This window comes from Cryptotermes secundus, unplaced genomic scaffold, assembly GCF_002891405.2.
Source record: "Cryptotermes secundus unplaced genomic scaffold, Csec_1.0 scaffold579, whole genome shotgun sequence".
Lineage (NCBI taxonomy): Eukaryota > Metazoa > Arthropoda > Insecta > Blattodea > Kalotermitidae > Cryptotermes > Cryptotermes secundus.
The window spans coordinates 1,314,018-1,338,787 of record NW_019719366.1 but is presented as its reverse complement, the minus strand read 5'-3'; the positions used below and the strand labels follow the sequence as shown (position 1 = coordinate 1,338,787).

The 24,770-nt window shown below is 42.4% G+C and overlaps 1 protein-coding gene across 2 annotated transcripts in view; it reads left to right on the top strand.

Moving 5' to 3' along the window:
• The window catches only part of LOC111864757 (adenylate cyclase type 2), a 93,625-nt gene that overhangs the window by 468 nt on the left and 68,387 nt on the right, over positions 1-24,770 (top strand). The window lies entirely within an intron of this gene.

Below are 24,770 nucleotides of genomic sequence, written 5' to 3'. Positions count from 1 at the left end.
GCCCTCACCTATCATCTGGGGCAGAAACAATAGGCCAGAAGTGGCCGCAGTAGAAGGGACTTAGTCCCACCCCACTAGCAATAAAAAAAAAATAACTGCAAATTGGTTTTCACCCGGTGGCAGTGGTACTACAATAAGACAACAGACAAATAACACACATAAACACGTTCAAACAAAACACAGCACACAAATTATGTTTTCAGCTAATAAATGTGAGCTCTTCATACAGTATACATGATGCTTAAGCAAATAATATGAAGTGGCTGGGAAGTGTACGATTGATGGGGCAAACAAAATGCATGCACAATTTTGGCTCGAAGGATTCATTGGAAGAGGCCATTTGCTAGACCATAACACAGATAGGGGAATAATATTATAACGGATTTTAACGTCGCGGTTGAAGGATTATTACTTAGCTTTCGGGAAGTCCTGTGTTCTATTTTCAGTCCGAAGGCCGCTTTACTTTCGCTTATGATTTTCGTTGCTTTTCCTCGTGCGTTCAGTTAGATGCTGGGAAGAGGGGGCATTGGACAAAGGTAGAGCCTTATGGGTTAAACTGGGGATACGGGAATGCTGCCACATACAGTCAGTCTTGAACTGCTGAAGACGCAGTGAAGACGTGAAAAAGACCGGGAGAGTGAAATTTAGAGACCAACGCGTATGGCCAGACGATGTTCTTTTGTCGGGGCTGAGCTCTGAAGGCTTTCCGCCATCAAACGCGTCGTTTTCCATTTTAATTGTAGATCCTCTTCTCCTCGGAGCAGTGTGATGACAACCTGCACAATGCGTACAACATCATTTCCGATTTTCAAATCTGTCGACCGTTCGGCCAGTTTCTTTTTCTAACGATACTTTTTTTAGACAACGAAGTGCTGTTAAGCTAACTGATGGATATTCAGTAGAAACTGGAAAATTTTCTAATGCCCATTTTAGTTTTGCATGAAGTATATGAAAGGTACTGTTAAGAGAGCTGCCCATTATCTTCCACATTTGTCGACCTAAATACAGATAAATTACTTATATCTACGAAATTCAGTTATATCTGGGTGAAGTGTGTTTACTTATAGGAAACAAAATGACTGCGCCACGGCCGTGGAAAGTTTAACAACGTGGCACCGCGTTACTTCGACTCATGTCCGTCAATTCTACATCCGCACACGGACGGCAAAATAAGGCAGGCTACAGTAGCCTTAGTCTACCTAGTACCTAGATACACAGGTATCTTAAGCACACGCACTCGCACACACAAAAATAAATTGCCCTACCTAAAGGCTTTGAGTTATCAAAAGCACCAGAGTTGACAGTTTGTATTTCACGCCTATAGACTTCTCGAGTGCAACAAGACTTCAGTGTGCTGGTAACTCATTGGTCTGTAAGTCACAGGACCGATGTGATGTTAGCAGATCAATACAATTACCTCGACATTAGGATATATTAATTGCAGACTTGTAGGGTAGTGTCTGGAGACATACCGCGTTTATTCAAATTTTCCGCACCCATCAAATAATTATTCGTATTTTTTTGAACATATGAATTTATCCCCATTTGACAAGGGTTTACTTTATTATTATTTTCATCNGTAGTAGTAGTAATAGTAGTAAGTAGTAGTAGTAGTGGTAGTAGTGGTAGTAGTAGAAGAGTTACACATATAAGAGATCAGACGTTCACACGGCAACATATGTAAAGCAGTTTGCCCCAGCGCCACTTTGTCCACCACAAATCCCACTTGACCAGACCCGGGATCGAACCCGGGCCGCCGCGGTGGGAAGCCAGCGACTAACCACTTGAGCTATGGCGCGGTTTGATAGTGTTGGTCATATCTTCTGGTGTTGGACAACGATGACTGAAACATGAAAAGACAAACCGTTAACTTATTCCTATTGAACTAGTTACATTTGATTGACTTCTATTGCTTATTTAACCATTAGACACGATTGTTTAAGGTAATAGTGACCGCCTCTGTGGTCTAGTGGCCAGGGTTCCTGGCTAGAGATCCAGAGGTTCCGGATTCGATTCCCGGCGCTACCAGAATTTCTGAGAAGTAGTGGGTCTGGAACGGGATCCACGCAGCCTCGTGAGGATAATTGAGGCGCTATTTCAAGGAAATAGCGGCTCCGGTCTAGAAAACCGAAAATAACGGCCGCGGGGATTCGTTGCGCTGACCACGCGACATCCTCTATCCGCTAAAGTTGACACCAACTTCGCCGACAAGCGGCGGTAACTCGATCGGTATAGTTTTCTTGCGGACTCAAGCCACGGAGTTTGTTTTTGTTTTTAATGGTGACCTATTTTAAGAGGAGGACGAGAAGACAAATTTTCATTGGCGGTTGTCGGCCTCGAGTTCAAGAGGAACCCCTTTGTAGTGTGCACGAAGCAGAATTTATCACCATTGCCTCACGATGTTTTCTTCACATAATACAGACCTAACAATAACATAATCGTTTTATTATCCAGATTACTGTAAATGCCGGAGTGATAGTCCTTTAATATCGAGATAGCATTATCTTTACGTAAGCATAATTCCGCCGGTTACAGTGACCGCTCGGTCTAAGTCTTGTATTGTCTTACGCCACTCTGCAAATGGATTCAGCATGCGTCTTTTCCGTGTCTGAGTTGTCTGGTGCAGGATGAACCTTCCGACAGACCGATCCCCCATCCTAGGGGACACACCGACTGTTTATAAATAAGATTCAGAGGAGTTAATTTTAAAGGGTTCTGACGATGATGTACATACAACTCAGTAGCATCGAGTTTCGGGGCTTTGTCTATCATCAGATATTCCAAAGAGTACAACGTTTTGGAAACTGAATCTCTTTCTGTCCTCAGGTGAAACGGTGAAGGCAGCTACTCTGTTGGGTCCACTAGAAAGAAGGGTAGCTCTTTCTAACGGAGTTGACAGTGGGTAGATACGATTACATTTCATCGGTTCGCATGAGGATGGAAACACCCAGTTTCCGAAACGCGGATTCCTTTGAGATACAAAGTCCAAAAACCTAGTAATTCCGAACATTCGTAAGACAGGAAAACGGGAGGTGTTGTTGATTTGTCGCGCTTCACAGACAGAAAAAATATATGGCGCCATCCATAATCTAATCAAATATAAGTTTAAGCTGACTTATATATCGAAAATCCAGGTCATACCATTACCGAAGAAGATCCCTGACCTGTATGGTAAGATTATGTTGAGCTGATTAGTGACTTATTGCTCTGTGGGCTACCCGGTAACGTAGTTGGTTGAGGCACTACGCTACAAGCTGAAAGGGCGTGGGTTCCATTCCCGATGAAGTCATTGGTTTTTCAATTGACCTAATCCTTCCAGCCTCACTATGACCACAGGGTCGAATCAACCTCTAATAGAAATGAGTACCAGGAATCTTCATTGGGTAAAGGGCGGCCGGAGCGTAAGGTTGACAGTCTCATCGCCATCTATGAGCCGATTATCTAGAAAATATGAGAACCTCGACGTCTCACAACCCTATGGACCTCCACGATCTGTTAAAGGGATAAATTTAGCTTACTGCTCTCTACCAGTGTTCGTAAATTTATTAAGTGGCTCAACACATTCGAAAAGGATGTAAAAAAAAAAAACTGTTCGTCCATTCCGAATTTCTTCGCCTCTGCTGCTTCTTTTTCGTGTGTATTTTAGTTTGATGCAAGGGATTTTTCGAATTAGCTTTCTCTCGATACGGTTTTCATCTCTTGTTGCTAGTGATTATTTCTCGCAGACAACAGATCTCTCGCCGCCAGGGGCACTCACTCAGTACGTTCATTTTCGCGACTGATGCAATTATAAACAAACTGTCCGCATTCGATTACGCTCATGCAGATAAATACGTAGTTCTAACGGCATACAACTCCTTTCAGTTTCATTCCAGCTTTCAGATAAAACGCGTCATTCTTGCATGTGTGGTAGCGGAGTGGTTCAGTAAGCCAGTATCATTAACATCATTATTAATTTAATTCAGTCTCATAATTAGCCGGGGGCACGCGGTGGCGTAGTTGGTAGAGGCATTATGCTACAAGCCGGAAGGTCGCGGGATCGAATCCCGATGAGGTGATTTTTTTTTCTTCAATTTACCAAATCATTCCAGCCGCACTATGGCCCTGGAGTCGACCCAGCCTCTAACAGAAATGAGTCCCAGGAATCTTCCTGGGGGTAAAGGACGGGTGGCGCGTAAGGCTGAAAACTTCACCGCCATCTGTGAGCCGATTTCCTAGAGAAAACGTGAGAGCCTCGACGTCTCACAACCCTACGGGCCTCCATTGCCTGTTACAGGGATAGCTTTACTTTACTTGGCTAATTGGCTAATAATGCGTGAATTATAAAATCTAGAAAGCACTTATTTGAATGTTTTGAAATTATTCCCGAGACAATTCCAGTTTCATTGAGAGTTTAAACAGTGTGGGCGCTTTTTGGAGACAGCCACAGTTCAGATGGTACCGTCCTTTCCCAGCAGAACTAAGAGTCCTCCTGCCTGTGGGAGTTAGTGCAGCTAAGAGTCCTGACCCAAGATAACGGGAAATAGCAACGTCGCTACTCCATGTTAGGAGCAGCTGTAACTCTTTTGGGGTAAGTTCTCAACAGTCACGATGGCGAGAAATGAGCAACGTCAGTGGGGAATTGAGAAGAAGGGCAGCTCTCCCTGTGAGATAATAATACACCGGCAGTTGGAGCGTACACCTTAAAAGATGACAGCCCCATCAGCGACCTAAGCTGCAAAACTCTGGTAACGTTTTCAGGGGAAAAGACGGTACTCAAAAGATTAAAGGAATTTATCAAGTTCCTTTCCATTAGGAAGGTCCAGGAAAAACCAGGTGGGGCTGAAATTAAATTGTACACATCAGCTGCTGGTCTATGCTGATAATGAGAATCTATTGGAAGTTAACATAGATACCACATAGAAAAACAGAGAGACTATAATTGACGTTGTTATGGAGATTGGTCTAGAAGAAAACGCAGAGAAGAATGAGTATATGTTGCTGTCTCGTCACCAGAATAAAGGGCAAAATCATAACATAAAGAGAGATAACAGATCCTTTGGAAATGTGGTACAGTTAAAATATTTGAGAACGACAGAAACATATCAAAATTTGATTCAAGAAAAAATTAATAGGAGACTGAATTCGGGTAATGCTTGTTACCATTCACTCCAGAACCTTTTGTCTTCTCGTCTGCTGCCTAACAACATATAAAGCGGCCTCCGTAGTCTAGAGGTAACGTTCCCACCTCATGACTCGTGGTACGCGGGTTCAAACCCGGCGGAGGTCGTGGAATTTTTAAGGGCGGAAAAATTCAGGGAACAAGTCCTCCGGGAGGGACTTTAAGCCGAGGGTCCCGTGTCGTAGCTTTACGGCACTTAAAAGAACCTCATATCTCCAAAGGAGGTCACTGAGCCAAATTCAAGGACGTTTCCCGCCCAACAGTAGTCTCTAACGCCTCTGATAGATGGGGGAAGCATTATAGATACCGCCAAGCCAGTAGAGGCCGAACTCGCTGGCTCGGTCGGGACTGATGGTACGCACCAATATCGGTAGTGTATAGAGACTGGTAGAATAGCATAGAGGGAAGCACAATGGACCAATACTGGTCTAAGTGCATGGGGAAACCCACCCTCTCCAATAACTAACTAACTAAGTTTAAGAAGCTTGCTTTAAAACTGGAATAATCAAATGGAAATTAGTGAATGTCTTCCATATAGAAATTCCGTAAAACGTAAAAGAACCTGCAAGATAAATGACAATTTTATTTTATGTCATTATACATGTTAGGCTCCGTTATAGGTTAATGTAGCTGATAATCAGAATTTTCCAAGAAACTTGTTTCAAATTTCCTATATTTAATTTCAATAGAGCCTGTAGAATTGTTTTAGGAGCCGGGATAGCGACTGACTACGGGCTGAAGGATAGAGGAGACGGATTTCGAGTCACAGTAAGGGCAAGAATTTGTTCCTCTCCACATAACGTCTCACTCAATGTGTACCGGGGCTTTTTCCCTGGGGGTAAAGCGGCGAGACGTGAAGCCGACCACTCACCTCCAACTAGTGCGGAGGTCAAGAATACATGGATCTATACACCCACACCCGATATGTCTTCATGGTTTAGCACTCAATTGGTTAAGCACAAGGACAACTTTTCAGTGTAGAAATATTTATGGAATGCAGGAAGAAGTCTATATATAACCATATTTAAACCAGGTTTCACTATGGATCAATATGGCTGAAAATGTGTAATTGTCCAGAAACAAATTTCGTCATAAGTTTTATTTTATTTTTAAAGTGAGGAACTGGGCTAGGAAACGGCTTCTCATTTTGCATGTAACATTTTCATCACTGTTTCATAAAGCCTGAGTATGTGCCAGCACGTTTTCACTTTCAATGAAATGCGTTGCCTCGCTGACTGTTAAGCAGAGCCAGTAAAATCTTATGCTTTATTTGGCGCTCATCCATGAACCACAACAATTAATTCGAATTCATTTCCTCTCTGCAGACTTCATTGTTAAGTTCGTATCTAAAGAGAACAAAGGGTAATGTAATGTTAATTTTTAATCTTCACTGCTAAGCAAAGGCATGTTGCAGCATCTTACAAAAATCATATCATTTTAAAATTTAGCGATTCAATGGAGGTTACACCGACCGCCTCTGTGGTCTAATGGACAGAGATCCTAGCTAGAGATCAAGAGGTCCGGGTTCGATTCCCGGCGCTACCAGATTTTCTGAGAAGTAGTGGGTCTGGAACGGGTTCCACTGAGTTTCATGAGGATAATTGAGGAGCTATTTGATGCAAATAGCGGCTCCGGTCTAGAAAACCGAAATTAACGGCCGTGGGAATCCGTTACGCTTACCATGCGATACCCTCTATCCGCTAAAGTTGGCACTAACTTCGCCGACAAGCGGCGGTCGCTCGGTCGGTATAGTTCGCATGCGGACTAAAAGTACGAAGTTTCTTTTTTTTTGTTTGTTTATGAACGTTACATATACAGGTTTAGTCATTTAACTGTCCGTCATTCCAATCCGCTTTCTTCTACTTCATCCTACCGTCCTTGCTCACTTGTTGCTATTGATATCCAGCTAATCCTTTGGCCTTCTGGCAGGTCCGTGTCATAAAAATATTTTATTTTCTAATCTGCGCACAACAAAACATTATGTGGGCTTTTTTTTTTTGCTTTTTTATTGTTGTTTATTTAGAGACCTTTTATAAACCATAATCCAGATCAGAATGAGAACCTTCGTTATGGATACGAATTATAAATTGGGAAATACATGAAAGTAAACAGCCGTGGCTTATATTAAGGTACTGAACTTGCCGGAATTTTCTTGGAGGGACTGAGGAAACTCACAAGAAAGCTTCCATTATGAAAAATTAAATTAAAATTTTTAAATTCGCTTAGTGGAGTCCATCTGGGTCCACTCGGCACGGCGGCCACTGATTGGTCTATTGTACCTGCCCCGGGTGATTATGATGATGGAGAATTTGGTGGAATGAAGATTGGCAGGGGATACCGAAGTACTCAGAGAAACCCCGCCTCAGTGCCACTTTGTCCACCATAAATCCCACTTGACCAGACCCGGGATTGAACCCGGGCCGTCGCGGTGGGAAGCCAGCGACTAACCGCTTGAGCTATGGAGCGGCCTTCCATTATGAAGCCGGGATATTCCTAATATAAATCAGGAAACCCAAATACAAGTACAATACAGCTGCGTCCGGATTGGGTGTTTGGAAGACGTTGTGGAAATCCATGTTAATGGGGCATACAGTGTTGACGCTAACGTCACTGTTGCGTTAGAAGAATACGATGCCTTGAAAAGCAAGTAATTCAGAAAGGAACGCAACGTCTCTAAGTCATCTTAAGTATGAATGTGCTGAATTTGAACCTGGTTCATCACAATTCAGGGAAAATTGCAGGAAAATATACAGACCATTTTCTGTGAACAACATATCAATATTACACAAGGAAATTCTATATCAGAAGCAAAAATATCTCGAAACGTTTTGCTTTTATGTTGACTTCTCTTGACAAGAATTTCATCAATATTGATACATGAAACAAAAGGCAGCTACTTCCTTGGTAATTTTGTTTGAATCCACAGCATAAGGATATTCCGTCAGTTTTGAGGCGTCCCTTCAGTATCTAGGCTATATTGTGTCGAATGACAGAATGATTGATTAGTTGGAAAGGAATTGGAAGGAAACGGTCGTGGCTTAATCGAGGATTATCCTGACATGTGATGGGAGGGAGTGGGGAATATCACGAAGAGCCTGTCAGTGTAGCCGGTGCTCCTTCCGAGATTCGAACTGAGCACTTGCCGAATACGAAGCTCATCTTTCCATCTAACACTGAGATTGAGAGTGCGTTCAGCAATACCTCCACTCCCCAATCCGCCGTTTCCAGGTGGTGCTTAATCAAGCACAGAGACAAATTTCGCTTTACGGTGACCGATTTCAATATTATTTTACCCCGCCATTCGACGGGACAGAGGGTAGAGAGGAGAAGAAAAGGAAATAAGCAGCAACAGCAGCAGCAGTAGTAGTGTAGCAGTAGCAGTATCTGTAATGTAGTAGTACTGTTCGGTACAAAGTATTTACTTGTTAAACGGAAACTCAAGAAAATATTAATATTGCCACGTGTATGAGTGACTATGAACGGGGTATGGATTGGCAATTGCATTTATTGAGCGCTTACATATCGTAACTACAGGTAACTATAGCGATATCGGTAATTCACTCTGCAGGTCACTACAGCATATATTAAGTCTTCTCAGTTTGTTTTCACCAGTCGTTTTCTGGTAACGGATCCTAACAATGTCCTCTGCCTACGTCCTTGCCGGCTGGCGAATGTCTCACAACTGACCAAACTCAAGAGGCAGAGTCAGAGTTACTTTACGACTGGCGGTTTACCGCTAGTCAGCTCGTCTCTTTTTTAAACGAACCCTTGCTGTCATAGTCCTCATGTAACATCCTCTCTGACGAAAAGATGGGTCTGTCGTCTATAGTTACTGCTGGCCCTCGCCAACGCAGTCATTCTCGGGTCCGAGTCCCCCGGGACTCATGACCACATTTCACTCACTCAGCTTCGAGACTCCCCCAACCTGGAGGGCCAGAAACAGGGTGCCCCAGTCACTGGGTTCCCTTTTAGTCGCCTCGTACCACTCGTAGGGCTACGGTAGATGTAATCGGACCCGCCTCCACATGGGCCCCGACTTAACTGAGTTTGAGTCTTAGTCTTATGTTACGACCGACGGTCAGTCGGCCAGTCTGTCTTGGAATAAGGCACCCTTCTGGGGCTTACAACCAAATTTTTATTACTGTCACACAGTTGCAGGCTTGTTGGTGTGGGATGCTCTCTTTGACGAGAGTACGGATCTGTCGTTTAAAATTGTTGCTGGCACTCGCCAGCGCACTCATACTCCGATCCGAATCCCTTGGGACTCGTGACCATATTTTACTGTTTCAGATTCGAGACTTCCCTTTTCGTCGTCTCCTACGACTCACAAAGCTACTGTGGAGGTATTCAGTCCCTGACTAAATACTAAACGTTTCCCTCTTATAACCCATCGGCACGGACCTAATAGAAAATATCGTGCTTCTGTTGCTGTTTAATTGTTTCCATGGGAACATGTTTGTTTGAGAAGTCATTACTAATGGCTGTTGTATATTTGCTGATCTCGCGGTCGTTGTTTAACAACGGGTCCACATGCTACAGTATTTAGGTATAGCTCAATCAGTATAGTGAGTAGGCTACGGGCTGGAAGAGCGGAGCTTCGTTTTGAGGCAGAGATTTTGCATTTAGCTCCTGCATCCATGGCGCTTCTACTGCCCATTTACTTACGTCTACTGTCGAGGTCAAAAATTCGTGGAACTATGACCTCCACTTCCCATAAATCTTCATGACTTGGCTCCAGTTTAACTACAGGGACACTTTTGCTTGTAATTTTAAATTGTAGATAGGAGACGGCACTCAAGTATACTTGATGTCCGATAATTCAGGGCAGAAGATTGTGATACTGACCACTATCTGGTGGTGGAAAAGGTTAGGGAAAGACTGGCAGTGAGCAAACAAACAATACACAGAATTCGTTAAATCTAAAGAAATTAAATGAGGTAGAGGATTGTGTTGAAATCTCAAATAGGTTCGCGGCTTTGGAAAACTTGGGAACTGAGGTGGATGTTAATAAAGCTTGGAAAACTATTAGAGAGAATATAAAAATGTCTGCCAAAGAGAGTCTAGGCTATTATGAACCGAAGAAGCGTAAGCCATGGTTCGATGAAGGGTGCTCAAAATTATTAGACCAAAGAAAGCAGTCCAAATTGCAGTAGTTACAGGATCCAAGCGAGTTAAATGGGGATAATCTGAACAATATAAAGGCGCGTCCACATTACTCGTGCTCGTGCTCGTGTGATCCGCTATTCTCGTGAGTAATGTGGACGATATGACAAGTCACGAGACAAGCAAATTTCAAATTTTTAATTTAAAGCTATAGCGAATAAATTAAAATACGACTACAGCCTATATACACTACGAGTAAATATACGGATCCTCACGCGCCGAAGCCTGGCGAGCAACTGAAGTAGTGTGGACGAAGATTTACGAGCACAAGTAAAAGCCAGACAAGTCTCCCAACGAGCACGAGCACGACTAATGTGGACGCGCCTTAAGACTTGAAACCAGCAGGCATTTCAGGAATAGAAAGAGGGAATATCTGAAAAACAAAATTGATGAGCTTGAAATGAACAGTAAGAACAAGAACATGGGAGACCTGTATAGAGGAATAAATGACTTTAAGAGGGGTTACCAGTCTAACAGTAATTTAGTGAAGGATGAGAATGGTGATCTGCTTGCAGATTCCCACAACATTTTGAATAAGTGGAGGAACTACTTATCTAAGTTACTGAATGTACATAGGGTCTGTGATGTTAGGCAGACAGAAATCCATACAGCTGAGCTGTTAGTACCTGATCCTACCCCTTCTGAGGTTGAAAGTGCTATTGCAAAATTGAAACGGTATAAATCGCCAGGTAGTGATCAAATTCCGGCAGAACTTATTCAAGCAGGAGTCTAAATATTACGTTCTAAGATCCACAATCTAATTACTTCTATTTGGCATAAGGAAAAATTCCCTGATCAGTGGAAGGAGTCTATTATTGTACCAGTTCACAAGAAGGGTGATAAAACTGACTGTAGTAATTATCGGGGGATAACACTGCTATCAACTTCATACAAAATTTTGTCCAATATTCTTCTCTCAAGGTTAAGTCCATACATAGATGAAATTATGGGGGATCATCAGTGTGGGTTTAGACATAACAGATCAACTACAGATCAGATCTTTTGCATTCGTCAGATATTCGAGATAAAATGGGAGTACCATGAGACAGTGCATCAGCTATACATTGATTACAAGAATGCCTATAATTCAGTTAGGAGGGAAGTATTGTATAATATTCTGATAGAGTTTGGGATAGCCATGAAACTAGTTAGGTTGATTAAAATGTGTTCAAACGAAACGTAAAATAAAGTCCATGTAGGTTAAACGTTTGTCTGATAAGTTTCCTATCCAGAATGGTCTCAAACAAGGAGATGCTTTATCGCCACTCCTTTTCAACTTTGCCTTAGAATATGCCATTAGGAAGGTCCAGGGAAGCCAGGTGGGACTGAAATTAAATGGGACACATCAGCTGTTGGTCTATGCCGATGATGTGAATCTACTGGGTGATAATGTAGATACCATAAAGGGAAACACACAAACTTTAATTGACGCAAGTAAAGAGGTTGGTCTAGAAGTAAACACAGATAAAACTAAGTATATGTTGCTGTCACGTCACCAAAATGCAGGGCAAAATCATGATACAAATATAGGAAACAGATGTTTTGAGAAGGTGGCACAGTTCAGATATTTGGGAACAACGATAACAGATCGAAACCTGATTCAGGAGGAAATTAAGAGGAGATTGAACTCGGGTAGTGCTTGCTACCATTGGGTGCGGAACCTTTTGTCTTCTCGTCTGCTGTCCAAAAACATAAAAATTAGAATATACAAAACTATAATTGTGCCTGTGGTTCTGTATGAGTGTGAAACTGAGGGTGTGTGAGAACAGGGTGTTGAGGAGAATATTTGGACCGAAGAGAGATGAAGTGACAGGAGGTTGGAGAAAACTGCACAATGAGGAGCTTCATAACTTGTACTCTTCTCCAAGTATAATTAGAATGATGAAGTCAAGGAGGATGAGGTGGGCAGGATATGTAGCACGAATGGGGGAGACGAGAAATGCGTATAGGATATTGGTGAGAAAGCCAGAAGGAAAGAGACCACAAGGAAGACCAAGGCGTAGGTGTATGGACAATATTAAAATGGATCTTAGAGGGATAGGATGGGATGGTATGGATTGGATTGAACTGGTACAGGATAGGGACCAGTGGAGTGCTCTTGTGAACACTGTAATGAACCTTCGGGTTTCATAAAATACTGGGAAATTCTTGAGTAGCTGCAGAATTGTCAGCTCCTCCAGAAGGGCTCAGCTCTATGAGGAAGTAAGTAAGCTTTTTATTGTGTGTGCAATACTCGTATATATTGCCTTGATTTCTTCTTATTTTCTCTCCATATTATAGGGTATTGTGTACGTGATGCATAGACAAACCTTGCCCACAAGACTCTTGCGAGGTGCAAGGAAAGTAGATTTGGTATCTCTCTTAAGATAAGTACTGTTCCAAGAACTGCCGTCTTCTGAAATTCCGCGCAGGAGTGTCTGTCAGGGATATCTTCTGAACGCTTTAATGATCTTGATATGCTTCAGTCACATCTACGACTGCTGGCATCACCTTCACTTCCACATCACGCATGCGCTATTCACCAATCGGTAATTCTTTGTATATTAAGGTTCCTTCAGCTTCTTTCTTTAGAACATTTTTAGCCTATTTTCCCCATTAAAAAAATTAAAGTAGGCTTTGGTGATCTGCGTGCTGTCTCGTGTCTGTAAATTTTACCCTATTAACTTTTTAATGCCTGAACCAATCTTTACGAATCTTGGTATCATGGCACCTGAGCCAGTCTCAAAGGCACAAATCCCTCTGATCAGTCCGTGTGTCTGTATGTGTGTCCTATCTTCGCTAGGCAAAGGCTCGGTAAAGTGTATCCATCCTTGCGTTGCCACGCAACGGCTCGGTGAACACGTTCTCGTGGCAGTGAATGCATGCAATAAAAGAAGTATTGTTGGATGCGTGTACCTGTGTGTCTGTGTATCCCTCTAATGCTGCTAGGTAACAACTCGGTTAAGATGTGACTGTGGAAAAGAAGATTGTTGGAGGCGTCGTTTTCTATTCGGTTCGTGTCGTATGAAATGAAAGTAGACGATTAGTTCTTCTTAGAACTTTTTGTTATCAGATGATATGGAAATATCAGTCAGCACAGGGTGGATGTGAGTTTCTCGCGGCAGTCACTATGAAGAGTGCAGTCTTCTGACGTATTGTAAGGCCTAGTAGTTCAGAAAGAGGCACGTATCACCTAATCGTCAAGGTCTAGGAATAAGTCAAACAACAAAGCAACAGCTTGTCGTCTGTTTCTGCTGATTTCTTCCTGAGCTTCCTCTTCTACCTTAAAAGTGAAGGCTGCATATTCCTCCAGGCCCCTTGTAACATCACTCACCCATGGACCTGAGCCCTTCTTGGGAAGCAGCCAATTGTGCAGCTACTCAAGAACTTCCCAACATTTTATGGAACCCGAAGGTTCATTGCCGCGTTCACAAGAGCTGTCCAGTGGTCCCTATCCTGAGCCAGATCAACCCAATCCATACAATCCCATCCTATCTCTCTGAGATGCATTTTAATATTGTCCACCAACATATGTCTTGGTCCCCTTTGTAACATTAGGTGAAAAAAATGGTTCTTACGATGATAAATTGTTAACTTCATTTCCAAACCCCCTGCGGGCTAGTCGCGACTGCTTCTTCAGTATTTTCGAAGTTACCGTAACAAGAAGGGTCAGAACTTATATCCTTCATCGAGTATAATTAGAATGATCAAGTCAAGAGAATGAGATGGACAGGCCATGTAGCATGCATGGGGGAAGAGGAATGGAAATAGGATTTTGGTGGGAAAACCGCAACGAAAGAGACCACTAGGAAGATATAATTGGGAGGATAATATTAAAATGGGTGTTAGAGAAATAGGATGGCGTAGTATGGACTGGATTGATCTGGCTCAGGATAGGGACATCGGAGGGCTTTCGTGAATACTGTAATAAACTTTCGGGATCCATAACATTTTGGGAGATTCTTGGGTGGCTGAGCGACTGACGGCTTCTCAAGAAGGGCTCACGTCCACGGAGTTATACCCCTATATTCTTCCAAAACTTCGTGTTGTCTCCAAGCTACACGGCATTACATACCGATACTGCCGTACTCTTCGGTAAATACGTTCATTTTCTATCCCGGAATATTACTCATTTCAGTTTATTGTTAGATGTTACGTTCTTTTTCCAAAATGATCTGTAGTTCGCAGTGATGAACCGATTGTCTTGGTGACAGTGCAGTAACTCAGGAGTGAGAGTCAGAGTTACTTTACGTCTAACGGTTTACCGCCAATCAGTTCGTCTTGGCGACACCACCTTGAGACTCACGACCACCAGTTTCTTTTTCCAACTGAACACTTGCGGTCATAGCCCTTATGCAACATCCTCTCTAACGAGAGGACGGGTCTGTCATTTATAATTGCTGCTGGTCCTCACCAACGCATTCATTCTCAGGTCTGAGTCCCACGGGACTCATAACCATATTTTACTGTCCCAATTTCGAGACTACCCCAACCTGGAGGGCCAGGTCCCCTTATTTATATCCCCCAGGAACATCGTGGCCCAATTATACCCCCAGGCATTGGGTTCTCTTTTCGTCGCTTCCTACAACTCGCAGGGATACCGTGGAAGTATTTGACCCCGCCTCCACACGGGGTGTAACTGAGGATATCTTTCGCCACATCTTGTAAAACTTCGTTTAGACAAATTCATGTATGATGTAGTCTTTCTTCTTCTATTTATTGACGCTTTCTCAGCGCCATTTGTTATGTAGAGTAAAGCGGATGAATGATGAATGGAAATTAATTATTTACAGCTTAGTTTAAGTTGTTATTCCACCGTTTATCAGGAAAACAGCCCTCGGGGGGAAAACAGAATTCCTGAGCTCAAAATGGACGAGTATGACTGCTAACAGCTGTTCTGTATAACTATGGTGGACAGTATCGTCTCTTCTACATTTCATTATCAATATTTTAACCATTTTTGGAACTATCAAGGATGAGTTACAAATTACGGCAAACCAATTAAACAAGAATCCACTTAAGCATAAATGTATATGAGAAATACCACGGATAGAACAAAGATAATGGGAATTCGAGCAAGAAATATTTAGTTGGAAACTTAATAGATCAAATTTCTAATTCTATTCACCTAGGGGATATGATTTCAGGACTGAAGAAAGGTATTGACATAAATTTACAAAGATGCAATAAAATAAATGGTAAAATTGTAATAAATATTTGCATTACTTACTTACTTATGGAGCTGAGCCCTTCTTGAGAAGTGGCCAAATCTGCAGCTACTGAAGAAGTTCCCAGCATTTTATGCAATCCGAAGGTTCATTACCGTGTTCACAAAAGCCCTCCACTGGTCCCTATCCTGAGCGAGATCAATCCAATCATACCATCCCATCCTATCTCTGTAAGATCCATTTTAATATTGTCCACCCACCTACGCCTTGGTCTTCCCAGTGGTCTCCTTCCTTCTGGCTTTCCCACCAATATCCTCTACGCATTCCTCGTCTCTTCCATTCCTGCTACATGCCCTGCCCACCTCATCCTCCTTGACTTGACCATTCTAATTATACTTGGAGAAGAGTACAAGTTATGAATAAATATTTGCATACAAATGTAATTGAAAATAAATTACGCTTATATCACATTGAGAACAGCGATGAATTTTGGTAGTGATATTTGGATTTTAAGCTGAAATAAATCGACTAAATTAGAGGCGCGGAGCCATGGAAACGGCCAACAAAGTTAAAAACTCCCTGTATAAATTATATGCATAGTGGCTGTAATCGGTACGCTCTTGCTGTATTTGTGTCCCTTGAACGGCCTTATAATTTCTTGTCCGTGTTATATATGCAATATAAATGCATAGTTATGTGTTATATTTAATTTGTTATGCATGCTGAGACGACCGCCTCTGTGATCTAGTGGCCAAAGTTCCTGGCTACAGATCCAGAGGTCCGGGTTCGATTTCCGGCGCTACCAGATTTTCTGAGTAGTGGGTCTGGAACGGGGTCCACTCAGCTTCGTGAGGATAATAGAGGAGCTATTTTAAGGAAATAGCGGTTCCGTTCTAGAATACCGAGATTAACGGCCGTGGGGATTCGTTGCGCTGACACCATCTATCCGCTAAATTCGGCACTAACTTCGCCGACAAGCGGCGGTCGCTCGGTCGGTATAGTTCGCTTGCGGACTACAGGCCGCGGAGTATGTTTGTATGCATAATGAGATACTGCCACGTAAGCCCGTACCAGGTTTAAAAAGAGAGACTGAAGCTGAAACGGAGAAAGAAGGGTCAGGAAAAGCAGCAACGCAAATCTGAAGCCAAGTTTCGTTATCCGTAAAGTGTTGTCACGTGTCATTTGAAGAGGAAAACGGAGCGGCAATTGGCACACTGTAGTAATGCAAGCAAATATTCCTCCCACGTTCACACATATTTATCAAGTGATGACACATGGCTCTGGTGGTTTAGACGGCTAGACGCTGTCTTCTTTTCCTGGAATCTCGGGATCAAAACCCGGTAAATTCATGTTGGGGGGGGGGGTGAGATTGAAGTTTCTCTGAAGTAGGTTTTCCTCAGAATTTTCCGGGTTTCCCGTATTCATAATTATTCCGCCATTTCTTAATTTACCTGTACCCTTACCAGGGAGCACATTATCATATCCTCGAGATGACCCAACCTGTGAAAGGTGCCTACAAGAAGACGAATTAGCCACACGTATCCTATGTGACTGTGAGGCCATAGCTTACTTAAGATTTCGTCAACTGGGTCAGTTCTTTATGGAACCAAGTGACTTTTATGACGACCCCATAAATAAAGTCTTACATTTCATTCGAAGTGTAGGATTAATGAAGGGTCAATCCAAAAGGGAATCACAGTAGGTCATTGAAGGTCGCGGTGCAAGGGCCGGATTTTATGGCCCACTCCTTACACACATCATATCCTCGATCTTAAAGTTGAGAGACTGTATCCTGTCTTATTATTGTCCTAAGTGTTCATATCGCTGCGCGGGCATTGCTACCCAAGTGGAGCGCGTTTAGTAGAACGCAAATTTTACTTCAGGAGCAGACATTTAACGTAGAAAAGTGTCCGATGTACTGGTCAGGAACTCTAATAATGATACTGTGACAATAACAACGCAGCCACTGAAACACGAAAGTTGCATTAATAGAAGGAAAATTAGTAACTTAATAATTAACACACCAGGATACTTCATATCTAACACGTGACTTGGCTAGATACAGATTAATGAATTGAAATTAAGCGGTAATGAAGCGGGACCTATCCCTGGCAAATTCATAGTTCTGTCTGTCAAGCGCTGTGTCAAGGCGATAAGGACGAGGGAACACCAAGGAAACTGGCAACTGAAACGCAACCGAAACGCAACCGCGCTTTTCGAGAAGTGTTATCAGCCGGAGTTGAACACATGTTAGTAAATGGGGCAGCGCAAATTGAGGAAACGGAAACGCAACTTGCAGGGAGACTGAGAAACTCAATTTCCAGGCAACGGAGTAAGTCAGTGGATATAGAACTTAAACAAGTAAGAGTACTGATTTGAAAAATGCTTTTGTTTCTCAACATAATCTCCCTGTACGTTGAGGTACTTATCCCATCGCTTCACAAGCCCCTGAGAACCAGCAGCATAAAATTGATATGAAGGACAGGTTCAATGAAGAACTAGAAAATATACTTGATAAATTCTTGAAGTACCATGTGAAAATTTTGTTAAGAGATTTCGGTGCCAAAATAGGGAGGGAAGACATTTTCAAACCAACGACTGGGAATGAGAGTTTCTGTCAAGGGGAGTCTAGGTTATTATGAACTGAAGAAGCATAAGCCATGGTTCGATGAAGGATGCTCAAAATTATTAGACCAAAGAAAACAAGCTAAATTGCAATGGTTACAGGATCCAAGCAAAATAAATGGCGATACTCTGAAAAATATAAGACGTGAAACCAGCAGGCATTTCAGGAATAGAAAGAGGGAATATTGAAAAACAAAATTGATGAGCTTGCAATGAACAGTAAGAACAAGAACACTAGAGACCTGTATAGAGGAATAAATGACTTTAAGAGGGGTTACCAGCCTAGCAGTAACTTAGTGAAAGATGAGAATGGTGATCTGCTTGCAGATTCCAACATTTTGAATAGGTGGAGGAACTACTTCTCTCAGTTATTGAATGTACATAGGGTCAGTGCTGTTAGGCAGACAGAAATCCATACAGCTGAGCCGTTAGTACCTGATCTTAGCCGTTCTGAGGTTGAAATTGCTATGGCAAAATTGAAATGATATAAATCGCCAGGTAGTAATCAAATTCCGGGAGAATTCATTCAAACAGGAGGCTAAATATTACGTTCTAAGATCCACAAGCTAATTAATTCTATCTGACATAAGGAAAACATGTGTCTATTATTTTACCAGTTCACAAGAGGGGCGATAAAACAGACTGTAGAAATTATCGGGGAATATCACTGCTATCAACTTCATACAAAACTTTATTCTTGTTTAAATGTTAAGTCCATACATAGATTAAATTATTGGCGATCATCAGTGTGGGTTTTGACATAACAGATCAACTACTGATGAGCTCCTTTGCATTCGTCAGATAACTGGAGAAAATTGGAGTAGAATAAGAGTACATCAGCTATTCATAGACTTCAAGAAAGCCTATGATTCAATTAGGAGGGAAGTATTGTACAATATTCTGATAGAGTTACGGATATCCGTGAAACTAATCAAGCTGATTAAATTGTGCACGAAATTGGCGGGCAAACACACTCACTTGAGATGTTGTGGGCAACTTATCGAACGTAAGTTTCCTCAGTGTGCGCCTGCTAATTTGGAAACCAGTTGCCTGCTTGAAATCAGCGATATTTCTCGGAAATCGCGATTGCGTTGCTGTTGCCAGTTTCCTTGGTGTGCGCCCGGCCTAACGCTAACGCTCTGACCCTGAACGTCAGTAATGTTTACCATGTTGACATGACGCCAGCGTAGAGCGAGAATGATGAGCGGAAGATGATCACCCCTGGCGTTAAGCGATGCCCATTGCCGTGGATAACCCCCCGCGTTGTTTTTCGAACCCAAAACCTTGACCTTTACGCGATAGGACGAGTACATCGTGCGGAAGTTCGGCTCCTGGCTTCCTGACCCATACGAAAGCAGTGTTTGAACTCCGAATAAAAAATAACATAACCACCTCAGTGCCATCTATTGAGTTACTGTAGACTCGTATCCAAAAAATGGCTTGAGCAAATACAAACGTCGACCCAGGCAACGAAAAATTCAGCCCTTCCTAATTAAAAACCAGGTTTTTGTTACAGTTATAAAAGACAAGTTCGTCCAGTGTGACTATTTCAGTTTTCTCACTTGATGATTCACTAGCCTTACATGTTTCGATCCATTTGGATCATCGTCAGAGGCCTCTGAAGATGATCCAAATGGATCGAAACATGTAAGGCTAGTGAATCATCAAGTGAGAAAACTGAAATAGTCACACTGGACGGACTTGTCTTTTATAATTGTAACTGTTAGTGTGACGGACCAAAAATGAAACAAATCAAATTCACTTTTTTGTTGTATTAAACTTCGTAACATTTAATAAATAACATGAAATTTCCAGGCACTGTGAGAAAAACCAGCATTAGTGTCTTACTTACTAACTTACTCATGGAGCTGAGCCCTTCTTGAGGAGCCGCCAATTCTGCAGCTACTCAAGAATTTCCCAGCATTTTATGGAACCCGAAGGTTCATCACCGTGTTCACAAGAGCCCTCCACTGGTCCCTATCCTGAGCCAGATCTATCGAATCCATACCATCCCATCCTATCTCTCTAAGATCCATTGTAATATTGTCCACCCACCTACGCCTTGGTCTTCCCTGTGGTCTCTTTCCTTCTGGCTTTCCCACCAATATCCTATACGCATTCCTCGTCTCCCCCATTCGTGCTACATGCCCTCCACACCTCATCCTCCTTGACTTGATCATTCTAATTATACTTGGAGAGGAGTACAAATCCAAGGAATCAGTCCAGGTCCGAGGCTTTGTGTTCATTTTCGTAACATAATGATTTTTTACGGTGAGGAGTTGTTAGCCCCACGCCCAACCCCAAAGCTGGAGGGCCACCCCTTGTCGGCTGTCCGCGACTGCTTATTCAATATATTCACAGCTTCCCTCCTTACCTGGAGGGCGTCTCCTCCATCCGCAACCTGAGGACGCGCCATGCCGTGGTGACAGGGACCCACCTAAAATGGCACTGGTGTCTAAGGGACCCACCTAACATGGGCACTGGTGTCTAAGGGACAGAAATCGTTATGTGGCACGGGGCTTCGGGTTACACAAATAGACACCAGTCGCTGCTCTCGCTCTCGCAGTTATATTGTTGCATGGCATGTCTGATTGAGTAGCAAGTTATGTTCAAAATATGAACAAAATAATAACAGGACTTCATTTTCATCACAAGAAGCTAAACTTGTTAAAGGCGTTATAAAATGTAGGGCCCATAAATTCGCGTCCCCAGGCAAACACCTTGTTCGGCTATGCTGTTTCACCGACGCTGGTCTAACAAAATAATTCTTTAGAATGACATATTGTTAAAAATAATTGTGAAAAATTGCTGTTAGAAAGAACCCCCTCTATTGCATATGCACCAAAATGTACAACTGAAGACCTTAACGGCCTCTTAAAGAAATGCATTTAAGTTTTATTAAATTGATATTAGAAAGACGTGGCTTGCAACTTCCTCTTAAACTCAAGTGTATTTAAGAGTGTCTTATACTCCTAAACATATCAACACAATTTACGATGTCGTGTGACATTATTTTTTTCGTACAGGCTTCATTTCCTGACTTAAAATCTCAGATTTTTTAAGGAACATTGCAGACATTGTCGAAAATTAGCGTATACATCTGACCAGCATTTTTCGACTGGATGTACCCTGGCTGTCTGCCATGTGAAGACATGAAGGCAGCCTTCCATTGTCATCACGTTAATATTCTGTAAGTATCTTGGTAGAGCTGTCAAGAATTGTTAAATTAAATAATGATGTGGAAACACGTAGATTGAATTTTAGAACGCGTTGATTGTAACCGTGATATCCTGCTTTCACCTATGCTTCGTGCCAGGACTATAGTTAACAGTGCCTCGGTTACTGCACAACGTACTGACCTTTATTTCATCAATGAATTTTAATGAAATAATTGAATTATTTGTGACAGGCTCTTAATCAGAATTTAACGGTTGCTATGTGGGTTTAAATCCAGGATTGCCATGGCAAAAGCTGCATTTAGCAAGAAGAAGAATCTTTTTACCAGCAAATTGGACTTAAATTTGAGGAAGAAACTAGTGAAATGCTACATTTGGAGCATTGCTTTGTATGGGGCTGAAACATGGACACTTAGGGCAGTAGATCAGAAACATCTGGAAAGTTTCGAAATGTGGTGTTGGAGAAGAATGGAGAAGATCAGTTGGACCGATTATGTGAGAAATGAAGAAGTGTTAATTAGAGTCAGTGAGCAGAGGAATATCCTACATGAAATAAGAAAACGGAAGGCTAATTGGATTGGTCATGTTTTACGCAGAAACTGCCTTCTAAAAGAAGCTATCGAAGGAAAGATAGATGGGCGGATAGAAGTGACAAGAAGACGAGGAAGAAGACGTAAGAAGATGCTGGATGACCTTGGGGACAGAAGAGGATACTGTCATTTGAAGGAGAAAGCTCTAGATCGCATTAAGTGGAGGAATTGTTTTGAAAGAGACTGTGGACCTGTCGTCTTGACAGATTACTGATGATGATGATGTGTGGGTTTCTTATAGTCTGAGCATCAATATGAGAAGGCACTAAATATGTAATAAGATTTGTTAATGGGAATTGAGAGACGAATCGGGATAGGTTTTCATTTTTCTTTAATTCGCTTAGTGGGGGGTGGAGTTCAGCTGGGTCCACTCGGTACTGCGGCCACTGATTGGCCTATTGTGGCCTGCCCCGGGTGATTGTGATGATGAAGAATTTGGTGGAATGAAGATTGGTAGGGGAAACCGAAGTACTCGGAGGAAACCCGCCCCAGCGCCACTTTGTCCACCACAAATCCCACTTGACCAGACATGGGATCGAACCTGGGCCGCCGCAGTGGGAAGCCAGCGACTAACCGCTTGAACTATGGCGCGGCCATCGGGATAGGTTAGTCAGTACAGTGACTGGTTAGGGGCTGAACAATTTGGGTGAATAAAGATTTTTCTCTCTGCCTCCACGTCCCGACTAACTGAGAGCCCAATGTCCTACCGTTGCGGGGGTCCTTTGTTCTTCCATATGCATTTGTGTCATAATATACGTATTTAAGCACAAAGAAAACGCTACTTTTGTCAATAGGGAGATTAAGTGAACATGAGAAAGCTTGAAAGATTGAATATCAAATTTTATGCGTAATCATTCAAATTATATGTTAATTAGCCGCAACCAGAATTCCGATAAATGCAGGGGAATTTTGTGAGCATTTAAGATTTTTTTCCCCCCTTGGCACTACAGCCCCAGTGGGCCTAGGCCTACTTCCATGAACTCCGTTCACTTCGGTTTTTTTCCAGATCTTACACATTCGGTAGGACTCCTTGGGCGAGTGATCAGCTCGTCGCGAGGCCTCTACCTGTAGACAAACACAGAAAAACGCACACAAACATTCATGCCCTGAGTGGGATTCGAACCCACGATCCCGGCTTCCGAGCGAGCGAAGACAGTGCATGCCTTAGACCGCTCGGCTACCGTGACCGGCCTTAAGATATTTTACTGTCAGCTATTATTTTATTTAATAGCTCTATCTCAGCCGCATGGGTTGTATAGCATGGAATACGAGGATGGAAATACATTATGAATTGCGGAATATTTGGAACAAAGCGGTAGTAGCATATTTAACGTAGTGACGCGGATTTTGTCAGACGAACTGAGAATGAAAATATTTACGGATTAAGAATCGAATCCCATACTTCCAATATATTAAGCAGAACTCTTAAAAACGATGAGCGACGTTACGCTTAGAATTCCAATTGCCTCGACTTGAATACGTGTGTTCACATGGGGACAGTAGGTCTTTGTAGAGGTTCTAGAGGCTGAAAATTTTACTTCAGTAACTTCTTCTTTTCTTATTCTCCTTCTTGTACTGAGCGACAAACCATTACCTTCCAAGGCTTCACGTTTTTCAGAATCTTATTTATATATATTTTGTATGCCCCCCATAGATGAGGGATCGGCTCCTCGCAAGGCTTCTACTCAGACATGACAACACAGAGAAAAGACACAGACATACATCCATGTTCATAGTGGCATTCGATCCCAAACCCATTACACCGCGAGACCACTTTGGTCTGCACTTAGCGTCGCGATCGTCGCGATCGTCGCGATGGTCCTATCATGGCCCCTCTGCTCTAGGGCAGTGGTCCCCAGATGTATTCAGTTTGTGGAGCAGTTGACGCTCTGTACAGAACACGTTGAAAGATTGTTTTTAATGTCTACATTCCAACTAGGCATAATAATATTGCGAAAAACACATCGTAATTTATCACGGTATCGCATCGTAAATAACAACAGTGACAATTCTGTTCAGTTAATTTATTAAAGTGGTTGACGACGGCCATAAAGCCAATCACGGACAAGCACTGTAAAGACTACTACAACAAAATATAAGATGTAAACAGATATCAGCAAAGGAGAAAACAACGCACACAGTTAACAAGATACCAAAAACCAAATGACATGAATGGAACTGAGAGAGACAAACCTTACACATGAATGTGTGTGTTATTAATAGATTTAATAATGTCAGTTACTGAAATGAACTTTCTGTTAAAAATATCAGTGTATATACAGACTACATTAGCTGCAAAAACATATCTGGCTGAAGAATTAACCATTGCTCGACAATGGATATCAAATACAGAGAAGGCTATGACTCACCTAGCAATAGTCCGTTTAAATTAAATTCAATTATATAACAAAATGTAAAGCTATCCCTATAACAGGCTGTGGAGGCTCGTAGGCTTGTGAGACGTCGAGGCTCCTACATTTTCTAAACAGTCGGCTCACAGATGGCGAAGAGGTTGTCAGCCTCACGCGCCGGCCGCCCTTTACCCTCCCAGGAAGATTCCTGGTACTCATTTCTGTCAGAGGCTGAGTCGACCCCAGGGTCATAGTGCGGCTGGAAGGATCAGGTAAATTAAAAAAAAAATCAATGACATCGAGACTCGAAGCCGCAACTTCCTGGCTTATAGCATAGTGCCTCAACCAACCACTCTACAGCGTGTCCTCGATTCGGTCCTATTCTTCGTATATTTACGTGCCTACTCAACTCAAAAGCCAAATGTAAAGTAATCACAAGAAATTGTAGTCCTTTTGTTACCTGCTTGCTCAAGAGCTCAGGGGTCAATTTTAAAGTAACCACGAGTAAAGAGAGACACAGAACATAATAATAATAATAATAATAATAATAATAATAA